This window comes from Phyllostomus hastatus, unplaced genomic scaffold, assembly GCF_019186645.2.
Source record: "Phyllostomus hastatus isolate PE091 unplaced genomic scaffold, TTU_PhHast_1.1 phas_contig_1162, whole genome shotgun sequence".
Classification (NCBI taxonomy): Eukaryota; Metazoa; Chordata; class Mammalia; order Chiroptera; family Phyllostomidae; genus Phyllostomus; species Phyllostomus hastatus.
The window spans coordinates 248,607-272,906 of record NW_025333537.1 but is presented as its reverse complement, the minus strand read 5'-3'; positions in this window follow the sequence as shown (position 1 = coordinate 272,906).

Below are 24,300 nucleotides of genomic sequence, written 5' to 3'. Positions count from 1 at the left end.
CAGGCAGAGGTTTTGAGGTTTATATCCTGGTGTTGAAACCCTGGGTTCTGTGATCTGTCTCACTCCCCAGTTGTTCCCTTCAGTTTATCTGCACACAAATGTGGGAGTTCCCCTTTGCCAGCTGCCACCTTGCCCAGTCCTCCAGCCACTGTCTTGCTGGGAGTCCTCTCCACCCTGGCTGCCCGTCTCTGTTCCTCCTACCAGTCTGGATGAATGTTTCTTCTTTAACTCCTTGGTTGTCATACTTCCATACAGTTCGATATTCCAGCAGTTCTGGCTATTTTTAAAAATTTGTTGTTGTCCTCCTTTTGGTTGAGCGAGGAGGCAATGTGTATCTACCTATACCTCTATCTTGGCTGGAAATCTCCTCAAAATATTTTGACATGCTAAATCACTTGATCCTTGCAACTCTCTGGAGGTAGTATAGATTTATTTGCACACATTATAGAAAATGACTTCCAGAGAGGTTAAGCAATTCTCTCAAGGCCACACAGCTGGTTGGCAGCATGGCTCAATGCAAAACTCAGGACAAGTCACCTACTTCTAGTGATTGGCTCACTCTGTCTTTTCTTTTTCTTGTCACTCAGAGGTCAGGTGCTAGCTAAGTGCTGTGGGGATGGAGGTGGTAAAGGTAAGATTCCCTGTTCCACCTTCTCCAGGAAGAAATCATTCATTGAGCGCTTCCTATCTGCTAAGCCATGTAATTACGTGATCTCCTTGAGTCATCCAGCATCTCTAAATGTCAATGGCTGTGATCGCCTCTTGAGGGAACAAGAAACCTGAGATAAGAAGGGAATCCATTTCTCTAAAGAGAGGAAGAGATTTGCCTAAAGTCATGCATCTTGTAGAAAGTGGAGGTGTCAGGACTCATAACCAGGCTGGTGGGACTGCATTCTACATAGAGCAATTGACCATCAGAATGGAATATTTTATATTTAAGTTTTCAGTTTGCAGTGTTCCAATTCTGAGAATTACTTAACTCAGTTCTAAGTGGAAGTGGTGAGCATGTAAGTGTCTCCTTGGCATTCCAATTACTTAAAACATCAGACTAATCAAAGTTTTCTTTCTTCTTTTAGATGAAATGTGGACAGGCTGGAAGAAAACCAGAAAATGAGAGGTAGCAGACATATTCATCTTCGACTCAGAAGTGTTCTGTCCAGCTGTGCTGTGATTGGCTCTCACCTCACAGGAAATGTCTTCAGGTCTTAGAGCAGAGACCGGAAGTGACTCCCAGTGACACCGGTGTTTCTCACCTTTCCCTCAAGGTAGTCACGAGGCAACTGTGAAAAACGATGACAGGGATCGTAATAGTGCAAATTGAGAGTGAGTTTTTTTGACTACCAGGAGAGGAAACAATTTAAGGCTGGTTTCCTAAGAGGAATCCATCATTTTGATTTTAACTGTGGTGGTTAAATAACATTCACTCTAATTTTAGAAACATTCTGAGACAGAAATAGGTTGTACGTGTCTTTGTCAGGCAGTAGGGAACTTACATTTTCTGAGTCCAGAATGGATTCTGGCTAAAAATAATTACAATCAAAGAAAGTTGGTATCTTTTTTAAGAATTACACCAGAAAGTTCTAACATAACAACAGTGATTTCTAACTCAAATGGAACTGTATATTGCTTGAAATATCTTTGTTGATAACCACTGACCTCACAAGTGAGAGAGGAGGGAAAGGTGGGATTAAAAGGAACCACAGGTTACTTGCATCACAGAGGAGACTTTGAAGATAAAATGGAATTCATTAGTCACAGAAAGCAGGACAGTCCAGGAGGCAGGAATAGCACATGCAAAGCCATGAGGACACGAGGCACCGGCTGGACTGGGAGTCAGGGCGAATTTCAGTGGTGGGAGCAGGGAGTATATGGAATGGGGAGGTCAAGAGATGAGCTGGTTGGGGAGGGTTTGGGCATTCTTACCTGCTGTCTGCTTTGCCTTTGATACACAGCAGGAGCAGAGTTTTGCCCCCAACCCCCATCCCACTTCTGATTGTTAGTGTGGATGCCTGGCTTCATGATCTCCATCATCACTGACCTTCATCGAGGACAGGAAACTCATTTCCACCTACCCGTGGACCTGAGACTACATTTGGCTACATGGCAAAGGAGAATGAAGATTGCATATGGAGTTAAGTCTGCAAATCCACTGACTTGAAAATGAAGAGCTAACTCTGGATCATATGAATGGGCCCAATGTAACCACAAAAGTCTCCAAAAGTAAAGGAGAGAGAACTAGAAAGATGGTAGCTTGAGAAGAACTGGATTTGAAGATAGAGGAAGGGGTTGGTGAGCCAAGGCAACCTCTGGAAGGTATAAAAGGCAAGAAAACGAATTTTCCCTTGGAGTCTCCAGGTGAAATGCAGCTTGACTCACACCTTTGTTTTAGCCCAGTGAGATGCTTTTGACCTCCAGAACTGTAATAAAACAAGCTTCTGTTGTTTTAAGCCATCTGTATGTGGTAATTTGTCACAGCAGCAATAGGAAACCAACCCAAACCCCTACTTCTTCATCTGAAAAATGGGTTTAATAATCATGTCCATTTTGTAGTGTGTTGAAAATTGAGTTAACATACATTAGCATTTAGCACAGCCCCAGGCCAACAACACATGTTCTTTCTTGTCTGTTAAAGTCACAGGTGGAATGAGTCCCAGGCATCCTGGGCAAGTCCTCTGTTTGGCTGCTCTAACACGGGATTAGAAGAAAGAATCCTAGACTAGGGGTCAGGCAGGCCAAGTTCAAGTTGTGGTTCTGCCTCTTACTAATTACAGATGATCTTAGATTTGTTTTCACCTTGATCCAGGTCTCATTTTTCAGTCTGTGTGGTGAGTGTGTGGGGAGATGAGACGTAAGCATTCTGCCAGCTGTGATTAACCCTGTGAGAACCAGTGAGTGGGGTGCGGTTTTGTAGCTCAACCTAGGCCCTTGGTGTGGTTTTCTGTAAATGGGCACTGCATATCATTTCCTTGTGAAGAGACTTTTTTAGGCCTCAAGAGCTGATGGTGGTCACGCTGATTCTTCATTTAGAGACTTTGGCCTGCATTCCCAAGTAGTAGGCGAGGGTCAAGGGAGCATCCAGAGGTCACAGGCCAAGTTGACTTATCTGTTGTTGTCTAGTCCATGTCCTTGGGCACATGAGTTCTTTGCCAAACTCACAAAGCAAGTCAGCAGCTAAACATGTAAATATTGGCTCCCTCAGTCAAGTTTATCCATGAGGCCTCCTGGTGCAGCACAAAGACTTGGATTTTGCAGCCACGCCAAGAAGGATTGAAATGGTGGCTGGGCCACTTGTTTGTGAGCAAATTGCTTAAACTCCATGAACCTTGGTTTATCCACCTGACAAATGGGGGTTATTAATAGGCAATGTTAGATAACAGCACAGCTGGCCTCATAAAGCCATTATGAGAATCAATATGTTAATTTGAATTAAAAAGTATGACAATTGCTATGACTTGCAGGGAGCATGAGGGAGTGTGGGAAGTATTAACCCTGGCAGTAGGGGGGTGACAATCATAGAAACTTTCTATAGGAGATACCTAAGCTGAAATTTAATGGGGGTAATGAATTCAAGAAGCTTGACACAATACTTGATGTGGATTATGTGATCAGAAAGAAAAAGGGAGAGAGGAAGAAATTGGGTTGACTCAGCATCCTACTGAGTCTGATTCACCTCAGTCCTGAACCTTGTCTTCTTTTTCCTGCCCCATCACTGCATGCATAGTTGGCCTTGGCCCCTTGCCTTGAATCCTACTGCAGGGGCACTCAGCAGGCACAGACATGACAGGAGAGGGAGAAAGGCAGAGCTGGAAAGAGGGGCTTGAAGAAGATTGATGCTGGCATTGTTGTCATGGCAACAGCAGGATGGGCTAGAGGCCCCACTGCCAGGAGCAGCTCCTCTAGCTCATCACAGATTCCGGAGCCTTTGAGGGGAGGTAAAAGTCTTGGATAGGAGCCCTAATAACACAGGTGGAGCCTCAGGGTAACAATCAGTGAGAGGATTGTCTTCTAGTGGTATCTGTGGATTCAATGGGCTCTTGGAGAAGATGTGTCCAGACCCCTGAATTGAAAGATGGGGAAACTGAGGATTGAGGAGAGTGGTGAGGACACAGACATCTTGAGCACCTAATATGTACCTGGTACCTTCAGATAATTTCTCACTAGTTGTCTCTCTTTCCCCTGCTAGACTATGTGATCTGGGAGGACAGGAAGGAATCCTGAGTAAGGGCCAGGTCTCAGATAGACCTTGGTTCAAATCCTTGCTCCGTCACTTACCAGGTGGGTGGAAGTATGTGTTATCTCTCTTCTCTGGCTCTCAGTTTTCTCAACACAAAATGGATAAAGTTTATACTGTACAGTATTATCTGCCTCATAGAATGGTTGAGATTTTTGAATGACAATCGATATAAAATGCTTCATGTAGTGCTTGGTAATGCATAAATGCTCAATAAATGTCACATGTAATCATATTGCATGGCTATGCAGAGAAAAGGAAATTTGCACTTTGCTGGCTAAAAAACTACTGTATTTGTATAGATGCAGGAGTGGTAGGATATAGTTTACTTCTTGAACCATCTGGTTTTGCCCCTTTGCCTGCCTTACATTTATATTTATATTTTTCTGTCTCTTAGAGAGCAGAACTCTATGGGCTAATGGGAGCACATGGGTCAGTAGTCAGGAGACATAGGTTAATAATAATAATAGTTCTCATCTATTGGGAACTTACAAAATGCCATGCTCCCTGCTGAGTATTTGACATGAATTCTTCACAATAACTCTTAAAAGTTAGGTGCTTTTATTACTCCCTTTCATAAGACAGGAAACTGAGGCTCAGAGAGGTTACATATTTCACCCAAGGTCACACAGCTGGTTAAGTGGCAGAGATGGGACATTAGTCACTAATGGATTTTATTGAGGACGGGAGTAGCAGAGTACCAGCGCCACTGGCCTTGGTGCTGAAACATCAGTGCCTGACGGGGCTGAGCTGCTTGTTAGATGTTTTGTTTATCAGCGTGTCCCACCCTGCCTCCTGTTGACAGGCAACAGCAGAGGCAGTGGGAAAGGGGCACAGAAAGGGGGCTTGAGGGGGGGAGAGAGAGAGAGAGAGAGAGAGAGAGAGAGAGAGAGAGAGAGAGAGAGAGAGAGAGAGAGGGAGAATATGAATCACAGTGTCCTGGAAGGACAAAGCTCCTGAAAGATTGCTAAGGAGAAATTGACTTGGTCTGTTTTGGATAACAAAGTTGCTGGGGAAAGAACATTTTGGGACATTCAGCCCCTTCCTTCCTTGCCACACTAGTGGTCAGTAACCTGCTTTCTCTCTCTTCCAAATGGGGCCTCTTGATCCCTACCTCACGGAGTTGCTTTGGGGATTCAAGGAGAGCACAGTGAAAAACCCAAGTATGGTGGCTGAGGGTGTCCCCTTTATTATTTTCCTGGTATTATCAGCAGCCTCTGCCCACATTGCTCTAGTTCAGGCTGTGTACTACTCAGCCAGTTCCTGACCCAGAATGTGGTTTATTGGGTAGAATTTCTGCAGCCTAGCCACCCAAGTTCATTTGTAATGAGGGCTTTCCTTGCCATAAAGCTCCAAGCTGCTCGCAAGAGTTAGGAACCACATTTCCCTGCATTAAAAAGTGCCTGGAGTGAGTGAGGATGGTGTTCCAAAGGCAGCATGTAAATGCCTCTTTCAAGAGAGGAAATTGCTTTGAAGTTACTCTTTCTCTGGCTTTGATAATAATCTGCTTAATGTCTTGTGTCAAACTAATTACAGCATAATTACCTTTTTTAATAACAGGTACTTTTAATTGGTGCAGGGTTAAACAATTCTGTTGTAAAAATCGGTTGTTTTACATTCATGGCCAAGGTTTACAAAGAACCGGGACAACCCGGTCATATTAAACACTCCATAGAGCTGGGATCAGGCATGAATGAGATTGCCACCGCGTCTCCTCTCTGTGACATTGGACCCCATTTCCTGGCAAAGCTTCACCTGCATACCTATAGAACTTCATATGACAAACTCTTGGAAGAGGAGAATAATGATGCTTAGGGCTACATGTGTTCACCTACATCATCTCACTTCATTCCTATGGGGACATGCTTGAAAGTGTACGAAGGAAGTCTTGTTATTTCCATTATACAGATGGGAAAACTGAGGCTCAGAGAGGTTAAGCAACTTACTCCAGGTCACAATGTCAAATGACTGAATCTGGTTCTGCCTTCATGCCCCTTGCGTCTAAATGCTGAGTGTTTGAAAGGTGGTATAAATTGAGTGGTGGGGATGGGTCTGGAATCCAAAATCTCTAGGCTTGATTCCAGCTCTATAACATAATGACTGTGTGGCCAAGGGTAATTCCTTACCCTCTCTGGGCCTCAGTTTCCTCATCTATGAAAGTGAGAGGTAATAATAGTATCTACATCATGGGACTCATAAGAGTACAAAATCACATAAGCTAAGGGTCTAAGATGGTAGGCACTCACACAATGCTAATTCCTCCTAGGCCCTCTGAGCATTGCTCCAATCCCGTTTTTCTTGTCCCGGCTTCTTTCCTTATAGAACTGAGTACCCCAAGGATGCATTTCCTCATGTCTTGGCTGAAAAAGTGCACACACTCATCTCATTACTGCAGCTTTTTGCATTTCATTAAAAAGCCTGACAGGCCATTTCATAATAATTTATTAGCACAGCATCAATTTTTATTAATTACAATCATTAATTTATCAGTGTTCCCGTCATCTGAAGTTTGGTCAGAAATGAAAGGTGAGAAGTGCAGAGAGAAAATGGGGCAAGTGGAAGTTTGGGGGTGCAGGATCCAGTGGGGTGGGGTGAGAGTGGGGGTTGGAGGAGCTGGTAGACTCCGTGGAATGGGAGGCACCCTCTTAAATACAGACCCTGGAGGTGGAGCGGCATCTGGCACAGGAGGTCAGAGGCTTGGCCATTAGTGGTCCTCCCTGCATTAATGCAGGGACAAAGGAAGTACAGGGATGCCAGGTGGCAGGGCTTCACACACCTCAGGAACAAAATCTCCAAGTTCTGGAAAGCTTCAGTTTCCTCGTTTGTAAGCTCTAACAGTGATGCCTATATTACTGGTTTGTTGTGAGGATTACATTATCTACCTTAATAACATGTACATTAGACATCAATATACCCAACCCATATCTAGTCTCTACATCAGCTCCCTTAGTATGGTGCCTAGGAGCCCAACAAATGGATGCCGTGATTTTTTTATGGAGGCGGCTGTCGTGTCCAGGATTGAGTGGACTCTCTCTTGCGAAGACTGTTGTTTTAAATTACCCCCTCCTTCTTCCTCTCTGATGCCCCTCTTTTTGCTCACACTGGTATTCACCCTAGCTTGCATGCCTCTTCCCGTATGGTCTGGCCATTTGTATGTGTTTGCAACTCTGAAAAGTCTATAGTTTGGGTGGTTTTGTAAGTGACAGAAATGGTTGCAGGTTTTTTATCTGGTTCTTCTTGCTCAGCATTATTTTTTGAGGTCTGCTCATGCCGTTGGATGTAGATCTGACCTATTTCCTCTGAAAGTTGCAGAGCATTCTCTAGTTTGCCTCCTGCCGTGGAGGGCTCCCCTGGTTCTCAAAGAAAGATAAGCTACAATGCGGTGTCAACAAAACAAAATACGATGATTATTCCTGAGCATAATGTCTTGTGGCCCCGAGTGGGAGTTTCTTCAGGCTGTCTCAGCAAGGATGGGTGTGCTGAGCTCTTGGGAACCAGCATACCTAGTTCCGCTAAGTTTGGCCAGACGGTTCTCGTACAGCTGCGTGTGAGAACTCCTGTCTCACCACGTTTTTCTTCTTGTTAAGACATGATACTATCTTTCTCTTTGACTTTTGCCAGTCAAATGGGGGTCATGTGCTACTTTATGGTTATTTTAATGTTCGTGCCACTCATCGCTGAGAATTTTGAATGCATCTTTGTATACTTAATAATTTTCTTTCTTTCTCCGTGGTTTATTGATCAATATGTTTTGTTCATTTCACTATTGGATTTTGTAAGTTTTAGTTTCTTATTTGTGGATCTCTGTGCTTTCTAGATAGGTATTTTTTTTTCTTGCCGACATCTTGTGTTACTCCATTAGCCCTGTGCTAACTTTGTTCATAGTGTCCATGGACAGATATTTTAATATTGATGTGGTGAATTACACTGTTTACTAAAACTGTCATAGTCTCTAATATTTAGATGTTTTCAAGAATTCCTACTTCCTCCCATTGAAGGTCACAAAAATATACTCCTGTATCTTCTTCTATCTGCTGTCTAGCTTTTGCTTTCTGTGTTTAGGCATTTAATCTATCTGGGCTTTATTTTCACGTACAGTATGAGGTAGAAATTTGCCTTGATTTCCCCCCACAGAATGACTGAATTTTAAAATAACATTCATTCAGTAACATCATTTCCCCATAATTTATGTCATCTATCTATTTTATTTATCTCTGAACTCTTCATTTTGCTTTATTTGTAGTTTAAAAATGCACTCTTAATATGATTTTAATCAACAATAAGAGCGAGCACCTCTGTAGGGCCACAGGAATCCAGCCTGCACAAGGGCTTGCCCATTACTTCACCTGATCACGTCGTATCACACATGGGGCAATTAGGCTCCGAGGATGGAAGCTCCATGTTCAAGGACACAGCCAGAAATGAGATTCGTGTCTCCTGACCCCCACCCTCATCAAGCACTCCCGAATATTTGTTCCGTTCCGTGACACCTGAGGGTGTTTGGAAGTGAGTGCCTTTTAGGGGCAAACATATTCCAAGCCTTAATGTTAGATTAAATACCAAATACATTTGAAAAAAATGACATTTATTATACCGAGTTGTAAACAGAGAAAAAATGACAATGGAACCCAGTGTAGATCTTACATAAACGGCACCCGTTTGCTGTAATGACTCTGAGAATGTCAGTGCTAACAAGCACATAATTGGCACCGGGGAGGTAATTTTTGCCACCTTATGCAAAGGGGAAATCGTTCTGCATAATGATTTTACCTAGGAATATTCTTTATTCAACAGGCCTATTTGCATAACCTTCCCAACTTTCTCGAGCTAACACAGAATGCTCTGGAGACATTGCCAAGTTCATTCCAAAAGACGACTTCCTCTCTTTCTCTTCTTCCTCTCTCTCTTCCTCTCCTCCTCACCCTCCTCTTCCTTCCACTGTTCTTCCTCCTTCACCTTCTTCTTCTACTTCCTAGTCCCCACCCCCCAGCTTTATTGAACTGCAATTGACACATGACATTGTGATAGTTTAAGACGTCTGTTTTTTGACATAAGCTTCCATCTGTCCAGCCTGTGTTGTGGGCCTGGCACTGTGCTGTCTGCCTCATGTGCATTCTTTATGTTAGGGACAAGCATCTAAGGTGGGACATTTTTTGAGGGATGGGTTCTTTTCTCTCCTGTTTATCACCATAGTGTCAACATCTAGCACAGGACCCCAGATGCAGGGGTTGCTCAATATTTTTGAATGACTATGTGAGTAAATGACAGGACTATTCTAGGAGGTAAATTGAAATCACTTGTCTAAGCTCAAAATTCCAGTAAATGGCCAACTGGGATTTGAACACCGGCCAGCCTGACTTCAGATATATTTATGTTACAAGCATATTTCATCTTTCCTTCAGAAAGTAGAGTGTCTAGTCTCATGCTGTCCAATATGCTAGCCACAAGGTGGCTCTTTAAATTAATTAAAATTAAATAAAAGTTAAAACTCAGTTCTTCACTCATAAGAGCCACATGCGGCTACTTACTGTATCAGGCAGGAGAGCATTAACACATTTTCATTATTATGGGAAATTCTAGTAGACAGTAGCATGTTTAGATCTACTCTTTTAAGTATTAACTATGTGTTAAGCTATGTCTTATAGACATGTAATGCTAGTACATACTAGTATGTGAGCCTTGGAATCACACAGACCTGAATTCAAATCTTAGTTTAAGACTTGACTTTGGGTTTTAGTCTTAACTTCTTAAAGCCTGAGTTTTCTCTTGTATAAAACACAAATAAAGAGAGGACTTAACTCATAAGGATGTTGTGAAGATTAATAATGTGGAAATGCAGAAAGCATTCTGTAGAGTCTCTGGCTGTTTAAAGAGACTGATCCCCCTCCTACAATGAAGAAACTGGAGTTCAGAGAAGTGATGGGACTTGTCAAGGTTCCCATGGTAGTGATTAGGGCCCTTGGGATTTGAACCAGTGTCTGCCTGGTGCCAAAGTGTAGGAGTTTTCTGTTACCATGTACCCTGTGGCAGTCTTGCCTCTCACAGGATGGGGAAGATGGCAATGCCCACGGTTGAGTGTTGTTCAGAGACGACAGGAGTCGTCTCTGAAAGGGTGAGAGGTGTGTCCATGGCAATGTAGGCCTCTGAGCTGCCCAGAGAAGTCACTGTGCTGGACAAAAGTTTAAAGAAAACATTTTATTAAAAAAAGAAGAACTTAACCAAAGACAACTTTTATTTTACATAAGAGATACTCAGGCCTGGTGAGGGGAAATGAGTATCCTAGGGTTACCTGCTTGCTTACTGGAGTAAAATCTCAGATTCACGTCTGAGATCTGTTCACGTCAAGTTCAATATTCCATTTTTCTGCATTTTAGTAATGGTTAGCAAAGAAATAGAACTGGAAAACTTTGCTAATTAATCAGGGCTCTTTCAGTGACAAATACCAGGAATCCAGATGAAATGGTTTTCATCTACAAAGGGAATGTATTGGTTTATATTTAAAAAGAGTAAAGGCTTCAGATATGGCTTTTTCCAGATGCTCAGGAGATATCATGAATATCTGTCTCTTTACTTCTTGGCTATGATTTTCTCTGAATTGGCTTCATCCTTGGGAAAGGGATTTCTCTCTCCGATGGTAATATGACCACCAGCATCTATAACTCCTTTTGAATTATTTGCCCTCCCCCACTTCCAGGGAGTCTCCTGAATTTCAGCAGAAGTCATAAAACTGGCTCTCATTGGATGGCGATGGACAAGTGCCCTCTCCTAAACCAATCATTGTGACCTAGGGGGATAGGATTCATCTCTGGAGCCAGGGAGAGCGATCAGTGACACTAGAATCCCATGAACTGAGAATAGAGGAAGGTGGGTCCCTGGAGAAATATAAGCACTCTGTTCCTAGAAAGACAGGGGAACGGATGCTGGATGGGTGAGAATAACAGGTGTTTACTGTACGTTGTCCAGGTCACTGTTTACAATTGCTCTGCCCTCTTGCCCGGCAGTGTCTGAATTGCCACCCTTATCATCTTTGTCAACAGCAAGAATGTAAAGAGTGATATAAGGAGAACATTCAGTCCTTTGCCCTCGTGACTATTAGGAAGGGTAGCTGGACAGAAAAGTGTGAATGGAGAGAGTGGTGCCACCAAAAGAGCCACCAACACCAATGACAATGAAGGCATCTCAACTGTGCTCAAGGCTGACTTGACTTGTAGATGATGCTTCAGGTTTCTTATCGGTTTGGTCAACAGGACCCAGGAGCTCCCTTTGGGAGATGTGGACAACTGGAAGGCTTCCTGGATTTGGTAGCGACTGGGCTTTGGAGTATGAGTAGATTGGCATGGACCGAGGGGAAGAGCAGCTGGGGAGAAGAATGTTAACCATGAGAGACTGGACGATCTAGCCAGGTGCAGAGCAGAAAGGTTAGAGATGCTGGGTATCTCCTTCACTTCCACTCCCTCCTATGCCTTCGCTTCATTCTTCCATTTAGGACAACAGCCTACCCATCTGGCACCTCTGTGCCGGTTAGCAAAGACCCTTCCTCTGGGTTGAACTTACACTCCTGCCCAATATATACAGCTTCAAAGTACAGCATGAGTTTCAGCCCTTTCTTGCCCCACTGGCTGAGCATCCTTGAACAAGCAATAACTTGGACAACTGCGTCCAATAGTCCTCTTCCCTCTCTCTTCCCCTCCCTTCCTTTCTGCCTTCCCCCACCCCTCCCCGTTCCTGTTATACACGGCACGCAAGTCTGGCCTCTTTCATCTTTGGCCATCCAGCTGCCTCTCCCTTGCATGATCCTGTACTATCACCATGGTCACCGCCATTGCAGGAAACACTTCACCTCCCTTTCCTTCCTTGGAGAGCCCCCATCTCTGAGGCTGCCAGAGGGCCCCACCACCAGCGGAATCTGCTTTCAGTTCCTCCCTGACGGAAGGGCTTTAACTCACAGGCCCAGGCCCCGCTTTTGACAGGCTTGATTTGACTCCCTGCACATCTGGGCCTCCCATCTGGCCCCCGCACACTGCCTGTGTGAGTGGCTTTATGGATATAATAAATATTACTTCCTTAATATGATTTCGCTTAGGTTCCCAGTGACTCGCTCAAGCAAATCTTCCATTTAACACATGACTTTCTCTTCAGAGAAAATATTGTTATGGGAAGAGGCACAGCCGTGAGGAACAAGGCTGGTAGCAGGCCCACCCACCCTCAAAGTTTGCTGCTCCCCCTGGCCTGACCCTGACAGGGCTCTTGCCTCCCAAGGCACTGGGGTCAACTAGGGGGCTGGAGATTTCAAAAAACGCTCCAGCCACGCCCAGTGGGGATAGCCACAAAGAGATTTCAAATGTCACAAGTTGCCCATTGCCATCTCGGTTGACACCTCTACTGCTTGGCGTATGGATGGGTCCCAGTCCATTATATTGTTAGCCTCCCTGGGGGATAGGATCAAGCGTGTCACCGACAGTTGGTTGGTCAGAGGCATGGAGGTAGCCCTTACATTCAACAGAATTTTTAAAGATTACAATTTGAATGTAGATTTATCTTATTCAATGCTGGAAGTGTGAATAAATGGACTGTGAAATTGGACAATGGCATGTAGTCTGTTAGCAACACCTACTGGTCAAGGAGGATATAGCAACCCAGCTCTACCTATTTTACGACCTTTGTGGAGCAGAAATCCACACTTAACAGTACATTCAGATGCATCAAATATCTACCAAATCCTTGCAGCCATTTTTAAAAGTCAGGTTTATTTAGCTATGATTTATGATTTACCTGCAGTAAAATTTTGTTTTTTTTTTAAACATACAGTGGGATGCGCTTTGACAACTACCAAACACCATCAAGATACAGAATATTGTCACCTCCTTCCCAAATTCCCTCACACCATGTGGCAGTCCATCTCCTACTCCCAGCCTCAGCTTCTGGCAAGGACTGATTAGATTTCTGTGCCCATAGTTTTGCTTTTTTTTTTCAAAAAATGTCATGTAATAGAATCAGTATGCGGCCTTTTGTTTTGCCTTCTTTCATTTTGCACGGTGCTTTTGTGATTCTTCTGCATCGTTGAATGTATCAACAGGCCGTTCCTTTCCATTGCTGAGTGGCACGCCATTGCATGGATACATCATGGTTCGTTTGCCTGTTCTTCTGTGGGTATTGTGATCATCCTTTGAGGTGAGATATTATCCCCACTTTAAGGAGGAAGTGAAGCTCAGAGAAGGGAAGGGAAGTACCCAATGTCACTCAACAAAAAAGGGGATGTCACAGAATGGCCCCAAATTCCAGGAGTGGTTATAGTATTTACCTTCCCTGTTCTTCTCATTCAGCTGAAGGATGGCTTCATTCGATCAAGAATACACGTCTTCCACAAAACTTCATTTCCTCCTCTTCTCTCCCAATAAATCTTGATACAGTAATAGGTGAGAGCCACTAGGGCTGGGAAAGGATCCCTCTGCAGGTTCCTGAGGGCTCTGCTGGAGGGAGTGAGCTAGCTATCACTTCGTGCATTCTCGGAAGTCAGCAGAAGGAAGCTGGGTGCTAGATGCCCACCTTGGAGAGGGAGGACACAGACCCTAGTGGCCCTTCCTTGTTGAATTTCTCCTTATAGGAGGGATGTCTTAGAGGAGAAAAGCCTGAGCACAAATTCTGCTCCCTGATTTCCAGTTTTCTCACCTGCACAATGGACACACTCACCCAGCCTCTGAGCTGGGAAGGGGATCCCTTGTGGGGATGTGTGAAGGCGTCAGTGCAGCTTCGAGTGCACCGCTGGCTCCCAGCCCATGTCTTCTCCACCGAACAGAATAAAGAGAGAGAAGTTCTTTCCACTCTAGTATCTCTGCGTGAGTGGCTCTCTCCTCCCTGGAATAGGAGACATACCCTGAGTTTCCTGGGAACTTGGAGGGTGTTGGGAATCCACTCACAGACCTGCCTGTCTCCCACACATCCTCCACCTGGCCGATGAACTACAGATCAACGTGCTGAGCATTAATTCTTCCACAGCATTTACGTTGGCACAAGGCCACGTTTCAGGGCCAGAGAACGGCTCCATTCCTTTCTTATCACAACCACCTGGCCTTGTCTTCATGGTGCATGCCCTGCCTAATTCCTCTTCCCAGTCTCCGAGTACTGGCCCCCAAACCCCCTGCTGGCCTGGCTCTCAGATCCCATCCATCTTGCCAATTCTGTGGGGCCAGGGCCAGCTGAGCAGGGGGCTGCCTTACATCTCTTCTCTCTCCCACCTTACTCTCAACCCTCGTGGGAGGCTGGACCTCTCCCTATACCTGGGCACTGTGCCCCACCTAGACGGCTGTATCATGAGGGCAAAGGGGAAGCCAAAGCTCAAAGAGATGGCATGGGTTGCCCAGGGCAGCACATATGACACCGGTTCCAAAATTGTGTTGCAGGTGGCATCATCCTCTGTGTGGACAATATCACCGCACTCTACTGCTAATTCTGATGGAAACCCCACAAGAGAGACTCTACACTCACCCTTATTTTTCAGGTGAAGACACTGATGCTCAGAGAGATTAAGTCACTTGCCCAAGGTCACACAGCTGGTACATGTTGGAGCTGGGTGACATACCCTGGCAACCCGGCCCTAGAGTGTGTGCCCTCGGCATTCATACTGCATCACACTTGGGTGACCAAGCTGTACAAGACACTCTGCTAGGCACTGCAACATAGACTGAGACTGGAGCCTGTGCTCAGGAGACTACTGTAAAGCTAGGTGGAAGGTATAAATGCAGAAAAGGCATGGCTAATCAAGCCCCGGGGGAGTAAAGCCTGGAGCAAATGGAACATCATTTGATTTGATGTTTGGCTTCCTTCCTTTGTGTCATTTTCTTCCCCAAATCTTTGTGTGTGCATGAGTCTGTTTATCATTTTCTGGTTGCCTAGCCTGGAGCAGGAATTTAATAATGGTTGTATTAATAAATCAAGGGAAGAATGACAGCATAAAAAAAGACTGAAAGGAAGGCACAGAGGAAGAGAGGAAGGAGGAAGCTTGCTCCAGTCTCATAGAAATCTTGAAAGAGACAACCCTGGCCTCTGCCAGGAGTCACTGGAGGTGTGCTGGTGGGCTTGGCTTTAGCTGTGTGTGGATCAAGGAGAGGCTGTGTTGGGAGACAGAAGACTGTTCAAGACCAGCCTTAGGGTGGGGAGCAATGCCTGTGTGAGACCCTGACTTTTGGTTTCTTTGTCGAAGTGAAACATTCACCCCAGACCCTAGTGGTCCAGGCTTGCTGAGAGGTTCTGATAGGAGAACAGATGGCCTTGAAAAACAATAGCCACACTAAACCACAGGGAATATGGAGTCTTAAATCTCCAGCTCATGTCCCAAAGACATCATGGGGGCTCTGGATCTCTGTCTACCTGGACACCGGGGACAATAGCTGCTGCGTCCAAATGTCTGACTCCGAGTCAATGACCAGGGAATCTTTAAGTCTGGCTGGTGCCCCTGCAGTACAGAGCCCAACATGGCATGGGGGAGAGAGCCCTGACTGACCCAAGGTCACACAGCTGACCCGGGGGTTCAGGGAATGCTGGTTCTATCTCAATTGGCTGTGGACTCCCCTTGGGACCTCATGTAAGCCATTCCTTTCATGAACCCTCCCTGGACCCCCACTGTGCCCAGAATAAAGTCTAAAGCCCTTGCCAGACCCCTGCCTCCCTGGCCCAATCTGCTACCCTTCTACCCCTCAATCATGGAGCTCTACACTGATTGCACTTCCGCTTCTCTTGTGGAGCTTCTTCCCACCTCCTGGCCTTGGCACATGCACTTTCCCCTTCCCGGGATGCCCTTCCCCAGATCTTCAGAGGCCTCCCTCCTTTGCTTCCTCGAGGCCCTGCTCCAAGGTCCCCATGTCACTGTCCTTGACCACACGGCTAAAGAGGCACCCATTCCAATCCCAGGTTTTCTGGCTTGTTTGTTTACTTGTTTTCCTCTCTCCCCCATGAAGACAAGGACCACATTTCCTTCATTCATGGTGGTGCCCCCAAGGCCTACGAGTGTTGACGCTTGATTAACTGTATGGAAGATTAATTAATTAATGAGATCTCTGCCTCTCTTGGGGCTTCAGGATCCCCTCTGCAAAATCAGGGAGGGAGATGTGGGATCTTGGAAGGGGTCTCCACGCTTTCTCCTTGTCACCCCACAAGGAGAGTGTGCAGTCTACGGTGCTGGGCCTTGGGTGGCCCAGAGTCTCCTGAAGAATGAGGCTGATCCTGGCGACGTGGCCATTATTGATCTGAGCAGGTTGTCACAGAAGGGGAAGTTGTAATTGCTGCTGTAGTTTCATTGTAACCACCAGCCCCGAAGGGAAATTAAACTTTGCAGCTAATGGGGCTATATGATCCTTCAACCTTTGATGTATTGAATCCAGTGTGGTCCCTGGAATACTGAATGGCTGCTCAGAGCATCATTTTTAAGCAGAAGCTGCTGCCTCGAAGCTGATATTCTTTTTTAGTGCCTGGGGAGGGGGTGGAGCTGGAAGACTCCTGCATTCTTACATCTCATCAATTTCCCTAAGAGGCTTAGACCATCTCTAAGAATCAAATCATGAGGTGTTTGAGCTCGAAGGAAGCTCAGGGCATAAACACCCACCTCCAACCTCACACCCTCTAATCCACCCTCCACACTATAGCCAGGCAAGCTCCCACAGGCCTGATCTGACTACATTACATCCTTGCATAAAAACCACCAGTTCAATGCCATTGCCGAGACTTTGATTAATCAAAGTGGACCAGCAGCTTCAACTTCCCTGGGAGCTGGTTAAAAACGCAGACTCTTGGGCCCCAGCCCCAAGCTGCTGATTCAGGGATCTGATTTCTGGGCACAGAAAACTTTGAGAAGCACTGGGCCACAGGATAAATTGTAAGTTAATTTTCACGGCACATAAGCAATTTTCATCAGAAGAAGTATGCTTATTAAGAACCCAAGGTCTGGACGTGTGCCGACTTTGGGTTAATCCTGACTTACACATTTAACAGGTGTGTGGCTTTGTGGGATTTCCTGCTTTGCTTTGAACCTCCCAGGGTTGTTGTGAAAATCAAATAAATTTCAAGTGCTTGAAAGAATGTGTGGTACATAGTAAACACTCAACGAATAGCAATTCCCTTCAGCGCCTACCAAAAGCCTTCCTTTATACTAAAGTGTAAATGACTGATAAAGTCAACTGATAGTCAATATGTTAATGATTCTTACACAGGTCAATTTTTTTTTAGAGGGGGAAATGAGACTCAGAGAGGTGAGATAAATGATTGGAAAGGAGTAGAGAGGGGATTTGGGCACATGATTATCTGACTCCAGAGTCTGGGTGCTTAAGTTCAACTAATGCATACTCAACTTAATTTTTTTAATCATTTGTCTGGTGGGTGGATTTTCAGGTGGCAAAACAGGCTCAGAGAGAGGAAGTGGCATCTAAACTTCCGAGCTCATAGATTGTAGGGCTGGGAACTATAATAATTTGGAGCTGTTCTTGCCACTGGAGTTCACTGAACACATGTGTTGCATCAAGCACCATTCCGGGCTGTGGCGGATGCCAGAGTGGCTAAGACAGGCTCACTCTCCGCCTGCAGGAGCTGAGAGTGGAGACCGGCCCTCCCCCCCCCCCCCCACACACACACACATACTGTAAGGATGCTGGGCTTCACTTCCAGATGTCCTGGTGCCTTGGAGAACTCTCCCACCCCTCCCAACTTATCTGTTCCCACCCTGCCTCCACCAGCCCTCTCTTTCCTCCCCTTCCCCCTCCACACACCTTGGCCCAGTCCAAGCACAGCCCATCTCCTGGGCTTGCTTCCAAGTTAAATAGGAGATAGGACATATTTTATCCCAGCACCATTTCTCATCCCGTCATGGACTTACAGGAAATTACCACGTCTCCTCAGCCAGCTCTCTCCCCTTGGAAGGAGGACTATGGGTGGGCCCTCTGTGGAGGCTTCGGGGATCGAACTGGAACACCGATTTCTCTAGGGCTGGCGGCTGCCCACACGTAAGGTCCTGGGAATGGGAATGCAGGCAGAGGCCAGGCCGGGCAGAAGTTCATACGACAAAGGGTCAGGGGCAAGACTGCTGGGCTTGCATTCTTGCTCTGGTTCACTCTTTTAAAAATAATCTTGGGCAAGTCACGTAATCTCTTTTGGCCTTTGTGTCCTCACCCGTGAAGTGACGTTCACCTACTAAGCACATTGCACATGAGATGACTCCTACATCTCCGTTTCCTGTGCTCAGATACAGAAGCATTTTCATGGGCACATGCTTTACAGATAACACATGGTATGGAAGCTCAGGGGAGGAAGCAAGTGAGGTGAGCTGCAAGGATTAGGAAAACCTGTAGGAGGGGTGGGAATCTGAAATGCTCTTCTCCTCACTTCCTCAGATGCCACTTGAGGTCCTGCCAAGCCTGACCTGTGTACTGGACATTTTGCATCCTGTCACATGGTCTCCAGAGAGGTATCTTAAGTGCCCTGGGAGCAGAGCCAGCCCCAGGTAAAACCCTAGTCTGGCCATTCATGAGGAGGCGATCTTCTGGAGGTCAAGGTCCCTATGTCCATCTGCATGCTCACACCGACGGCCTTCGTTTCTTACTGCTGTTGTAACGAATGATTGCAGCGTGGTGGCTTAAAACAACAAAACTGTATTATCTTACCGTTTTGGAGGTCAGAAGTCTAAAATCAAGGTATTGGCAGGGCTGTGTTCCTCCTGGGGGCTGTCAGGGAGATCTCGGTTCTTGGCATTCTCAGCTTCTAGAGGCCACCTGCATTTCCGGGTTCACGGCATCACGTCAACCTCGGCTTCTGTCATCACACCTCCTGCAACTCATGCTGAGCCCCTTGCCCCTCTCTTCTAAAGACCCTCATGATTACAGAAAAATCTCCTTGCCTCAAGATCCTTAACCTGACTACAGTTGCAAAGTCCCTTCTGACATCTAAAATAACACATTCACAGGTTCTGGGGATTAAAATTGAGCATTTTTAGGGAGATGGGAACTCCCTAATTGGTAATTTACTCGGTTACCACACCAGCTCTTGCTGAGGGTATTTCTGCTCATGAAAACAGAGACTCAGAGAGGGGAATGACTACCACAGGTCAACTGTCATAAATGACTAGGTTCGCACCTGGGACTGTCTTTGCTTTAGGGGCACTGAGACCCCTCTCTGGGGAGGGTCTGGTGGTGTACTGGGATAGGGAACTGGAGGACACCATGGATGAAGGCTAGATGAAGGACTCTAGGAGAGTTAAGTCCTCTTTTGTTTGTTTGTTTATGAACATCTCAGTACTTAGCACAATGCCTGGGCACATAGTAGGTGCTCAGTAAATATTTGATGAATGAATCAATATAAAGAAGAAAGCATGACACATTTTATCAAGGAAAAATCAGTGATAAAGTGGAGGATATAATCAAGCTGTCAGATTGCAGAAAGTCCTTAAAAATTTTATTGATTGATTTTAGAGAGAGAAAAGGAATGAGAGAAGGGGGGTGGGAGAGAGAGAGAGAGAGAGAGAGAGAGAGAGAGAGAGAGAGAGAGATTTGTTGATCTGCTTATTTACACATTCATTGGTTGCTTCTCATATGTTCCTTGACCAGAGATTGAACCTGCAATCTTGGTGTATTGGGATGATGCTCTAAACAACTGAGCTACCTGGCCAGGGCCAGAGGGTCTTAAATGCTAAAATGAGGAGGTTAAAAGTCACTATGAAGACAGCTGTGAGCCACCTGTGATATCTGATATGAACGTGTTATCCCAAGAAGGTGAGTCTGGCGTTATCATACAAGGAGGACTGGAGAGGAAGAAAGCTGGAGCCTGAAGAACGGTTAGGATGTTGTTGGAATGATCCAGCCTTATTTCAAGTCTGTGAACTCTTGAAATAGCCAAGAAAATAAATACAAGGGGAAGGACTTATCAGACGTGCAATTGCATTGGGAAAAGTGCTATAATCTGATCTCTGATTAGAATAATCATAGCTATAAAAGCTGAAATACCTACTATATATCATAAACTGGACTAGGCACTTAATGTGATACATAATCACATCAACACTCACAAAATCTTATTAAAATATCTACTTTGTGTGTGGTACAACGGAATCTCTAAGAGGTGATGTGAATCACCAATGTGAATGCAGTTAGGAAGCCCCAGAGCCAGTATTTGGACACTTGTCTTTCCAGAGCCAAATTAGTATCACCTCTGTGACACCATCTCTGGGGGAAACGTGAGGGTGATAGAATGTGAATACACTATGGGCAAAATCATTCCATGTCAGGCATACAGAAGGTATATGAGGAGTGTGAAATGATGACAGCTAGGGTAGGGCTTCTGGTTTCGAGTAGGGTTAAGGAAGATGTTTAGTATGGCTTCACTGGGTTTGAGGAGTCCAGGAAAGTCCAGTGGCAATGACAGCCCTGAGGTGGGAACTTGGGAGAAGAGCTGTCGATGGAGACGAAGGTCTGGCAGTTGTAGCAGACACTGTTGGGGCCCCCAACCACTATCTCTAGAGCCTTACTTTGTAGAGCTGGCTGGGCTGAGTTCCAACAGCCTAAGGGTGTTGCTGTTGGCTGGCACCTGCTCTGCTTGCACGCAAGCAAGCTAGAAGTGCCTGAAAGTTAACACTTGCCAGGAGCAACCCTCAACCAGTGATCAGAAGGAGTTGTTGAATAAATGGACCCAGCCTCCTGGCTCCTTGAGCAAAATGACCCTGAGGAGCATGTTGTATACTGCTTCCCAGTAGTTTCCAGTGGGGTAGAGCTATAGTTGACCAGTAGTGTCTGGCCTGACTTCGTAGCTTTGATCAACCATCTTCCCTGCCCCTTCCTCCCCGTTTAACTTATGCATGCATGCTCCTTTCCACTGTTTATGGGGACTTCCAAATAAACTACTCACATGCAAACTTTGGCTCAGAATCCTCATTATTGGGGAACTCAAACTAAAATGGGGGTCCTCTTCAAAGAACGAGACCATGAAACTAGGAGAAGGAGGCAGAAAGGAGGCAGGTCAGGAAGCCAGAACCAAAACTTGGGGTTATGGGTATATTTAATGTGCAGAATTGGGAAGGTTGCTCAGAGGTAAGGAGAAAAGAGGAAAGGACAGGATCCTGGGTCAAGGAAGGAGGGAGGCTTAAGTGTGTTGGTCAGCAGTGGCAAGGCTAACTGAGAGGTGAAGGATGAGAATGGGAATAGGCTCTTAGGTATAGCAATTTTATCATTAATGATTATTTGCAGAGCCATTGTGGTATGATGGGATCAGAACTAGATTTCCAGGAGTCAAAACGGGAGTGGGGGAGCAAAATATAAATGAGTATGATTACTTTTCAACAAATATTTACTAAGAACATTTTATGTGTGTTTGATACATTTATACCATTGGATTTTTATTATGTTCTTAAAGATTAAGGCATGATACCCATTTTATGGATGAGAAAAATGGAGCTCTCAGTGGTCCAGGTGACAAGCTAGAATATTATCAGCAGGAGAAGGGAGACATGATGGGGTATAGAGTTATTATTTATTGAGCATATACTTTGTACAAGTCCTGAAAATTACTAGTTGTGTAAATTTATGCCTATTACTTAACTTCTATGTGCCTCAGTTTTATTATCCACAAAATGAGGGAGTTTATAGTATATATGGAGTTTCTATGAGGATCTAATTATTATATGTAAAACATTAAGAACAGTGTGAAGTCACTGGTGAGCATTTAATAAGTTAGTAATTGTTACTTTTATTATCAATGTTAATATTATTACTACTACCACAGTATCTGTCACCTATAGTTATAATGCATCATTGCTAATTTTTATAGCAGCTGAAGGCTGGCATTGTCTTCAGTTTACACATGAGATAAATGAACCCCAGAAACTTGCCCAAGGTCACAGAATTAGAAGGAAAACAGTATGTGTTTGAATCCTTTTCTACCTGATTCTAAAGCCTGTTTTCTTCTATTACATCAAACTTGGGCTGAGTTTTTCCAAGTCAAAAGTTACCCGTGGCAGTATGAAGGGAGAAGACAAGGAATAAATTGAAGACAGAAGGGTGTTAGTGGAAAGCAGGTATGTCTATGGTTGTAGGGAGGAGAGTGTAGTCAGAAGTTCAGACTAACAGATTTATCTTAGGCCTTGTCATGCACATAAGAAAGAAGAGAAGAGGAGAAGGTGAGTTTGGCATTTTGGCAATAGTGCATTGTGGATGAGAATGTTTCTGTCCAGAACTTTGTGCTCTCCTGAGAAAATTTGGCTTCATGTTTTTAAGCTGTGAACACAGGGAAGAAAGAGGGGACAATTAAGGAGGAGTGAAGTCTGGACTGGTCATGATGGGCATCATGGCTAATAAAGAAGAGGGAAAAAATTCATGTGGGACCCAACAAAGACCAAGGGAAATAGCTCAACCTGACTTATGACAGGTTAGATGTGTCCTGCTCCTAGGTCAAGAGTCACAACTCCTACTTGTTCAAAGATCAAGGATGATCACCAAAGACAATGTAGCATGATAGAAACATCAAAGAAGGCCTGGTCAGGTAGCTCAGTTGGTTAAAGCATCGTTCTGATATGCCAAGGTTGCAAGTTTGATCCCTGGTCACAGCACATGTAAGAATCAACCAATGAAGGCATAAATACGTGAAACAAAGAAGTCAATGTTCCCTCCCCTCTTTCCCTTTCTCTTCCTCTCTCTAAAATCAGTAAATAAAAATTTTAAAAAGCATCAAGGACTTGAGTTGTATGTGAAGTCATGTTCTGTCAATGATTGGCTTTGTGACTTGCGCTCAGCCAATTCCCTTCTCTGAGCTTTAGATTCCTCATCTATATAATGAGGTTAATAGTACATTTCTTACAGAGTGATTGGGCAAATTAAATGAGATCATGTTTATGTGTGCATGGACTGCAGAAAATGCCAGTACTGCATATTAGTAATACCATAGTCACGACTTAGCATTTCCCCAATTCCTAATGCAAATTACATTGATGTCTCCTTCTGCACCTTGCTTTTCCCCACGGGGAGACTGATGGAGTGGGCACTGTTTTCGTTACATTTGCCTTTCATGAACCTGGGCTTGGACTAAGCCCGGGAAGATTGGATTCCAAGGAAGACAGATTATTAATGGTCTACCTTTCCTTAAAAGGTGGCCTGATGTTTCAGATTCTCAAAGGAAGCCCAGGTCAAGCACTTTGTGGGAGATTCTTACCTTAGATGGAACGTCACGCAAGAGCTGGGGCTATGACCTTGTAGGTGTGGTTCTGCGGGTGGTTGAGGGTTCTGTATATGTTATTCTACCAAAGGGAGACTTTATGACCTTCTGGCAAAAATAATCCACTAAAATCTCATTTTCCGTTTTGAAAAAAATTAATTGAACAATCTTTCATTGCTCATTTACCACCAGTCAGTGATGCTATGCAAGGATCAGCCCTGGCGAGCCCACCCTGGGGAGCTGTCCGTGGTGCCGAAACATTGACCTTAGTGCTGTCACATGCTGAAGGGGAGTCCATCTGTGGATCTGGTCCTTGGCCTCTCTACCTTTAAGAAAACCTCCTGTCCCCTTCCCGTAATCCACCTGGAGGTTATGACACATGTCCTATGTGTTCAAAAATAACCTTCAACCATCTAACAGCCCTGAGCCTTGTCTGGTCTCATCCACTAATAATTCTTATCATTGCTCTAGTTGAAAAATGAATGGGCAATTTGCAACCTTGGCTTGGTCCCCAGCTTTTTATTCCAAACCCTGCAGGAGGTCCAGCTATGCTCTACCAGCACATGGCTGGCAGACTTTTTACCATCTTTAAATAGGGCCATGGTCTTCACAAAAGAAGCATAAGGCAACAGAAAAGACCTGGATTGAGTGATGGCTTAAATATTGACCAGATATGTGTCTTGCACAAATTTGTTTAATGTTTCTGAGACTTCATCTGATCATCTCTTCAACTGAGGAGGTAATTTGAGGCGATAAACAAGATAGCTATTATACGGGGTGATCCGGTCCTACTAGAGCTCCACATATAGGGACAACTAATGTTAACAAAAGGGATCTTTAAAGCCAAAACTTTCCCTTTTACTGCCTTTTCTCAAAAAAGCACTGCAATGGTT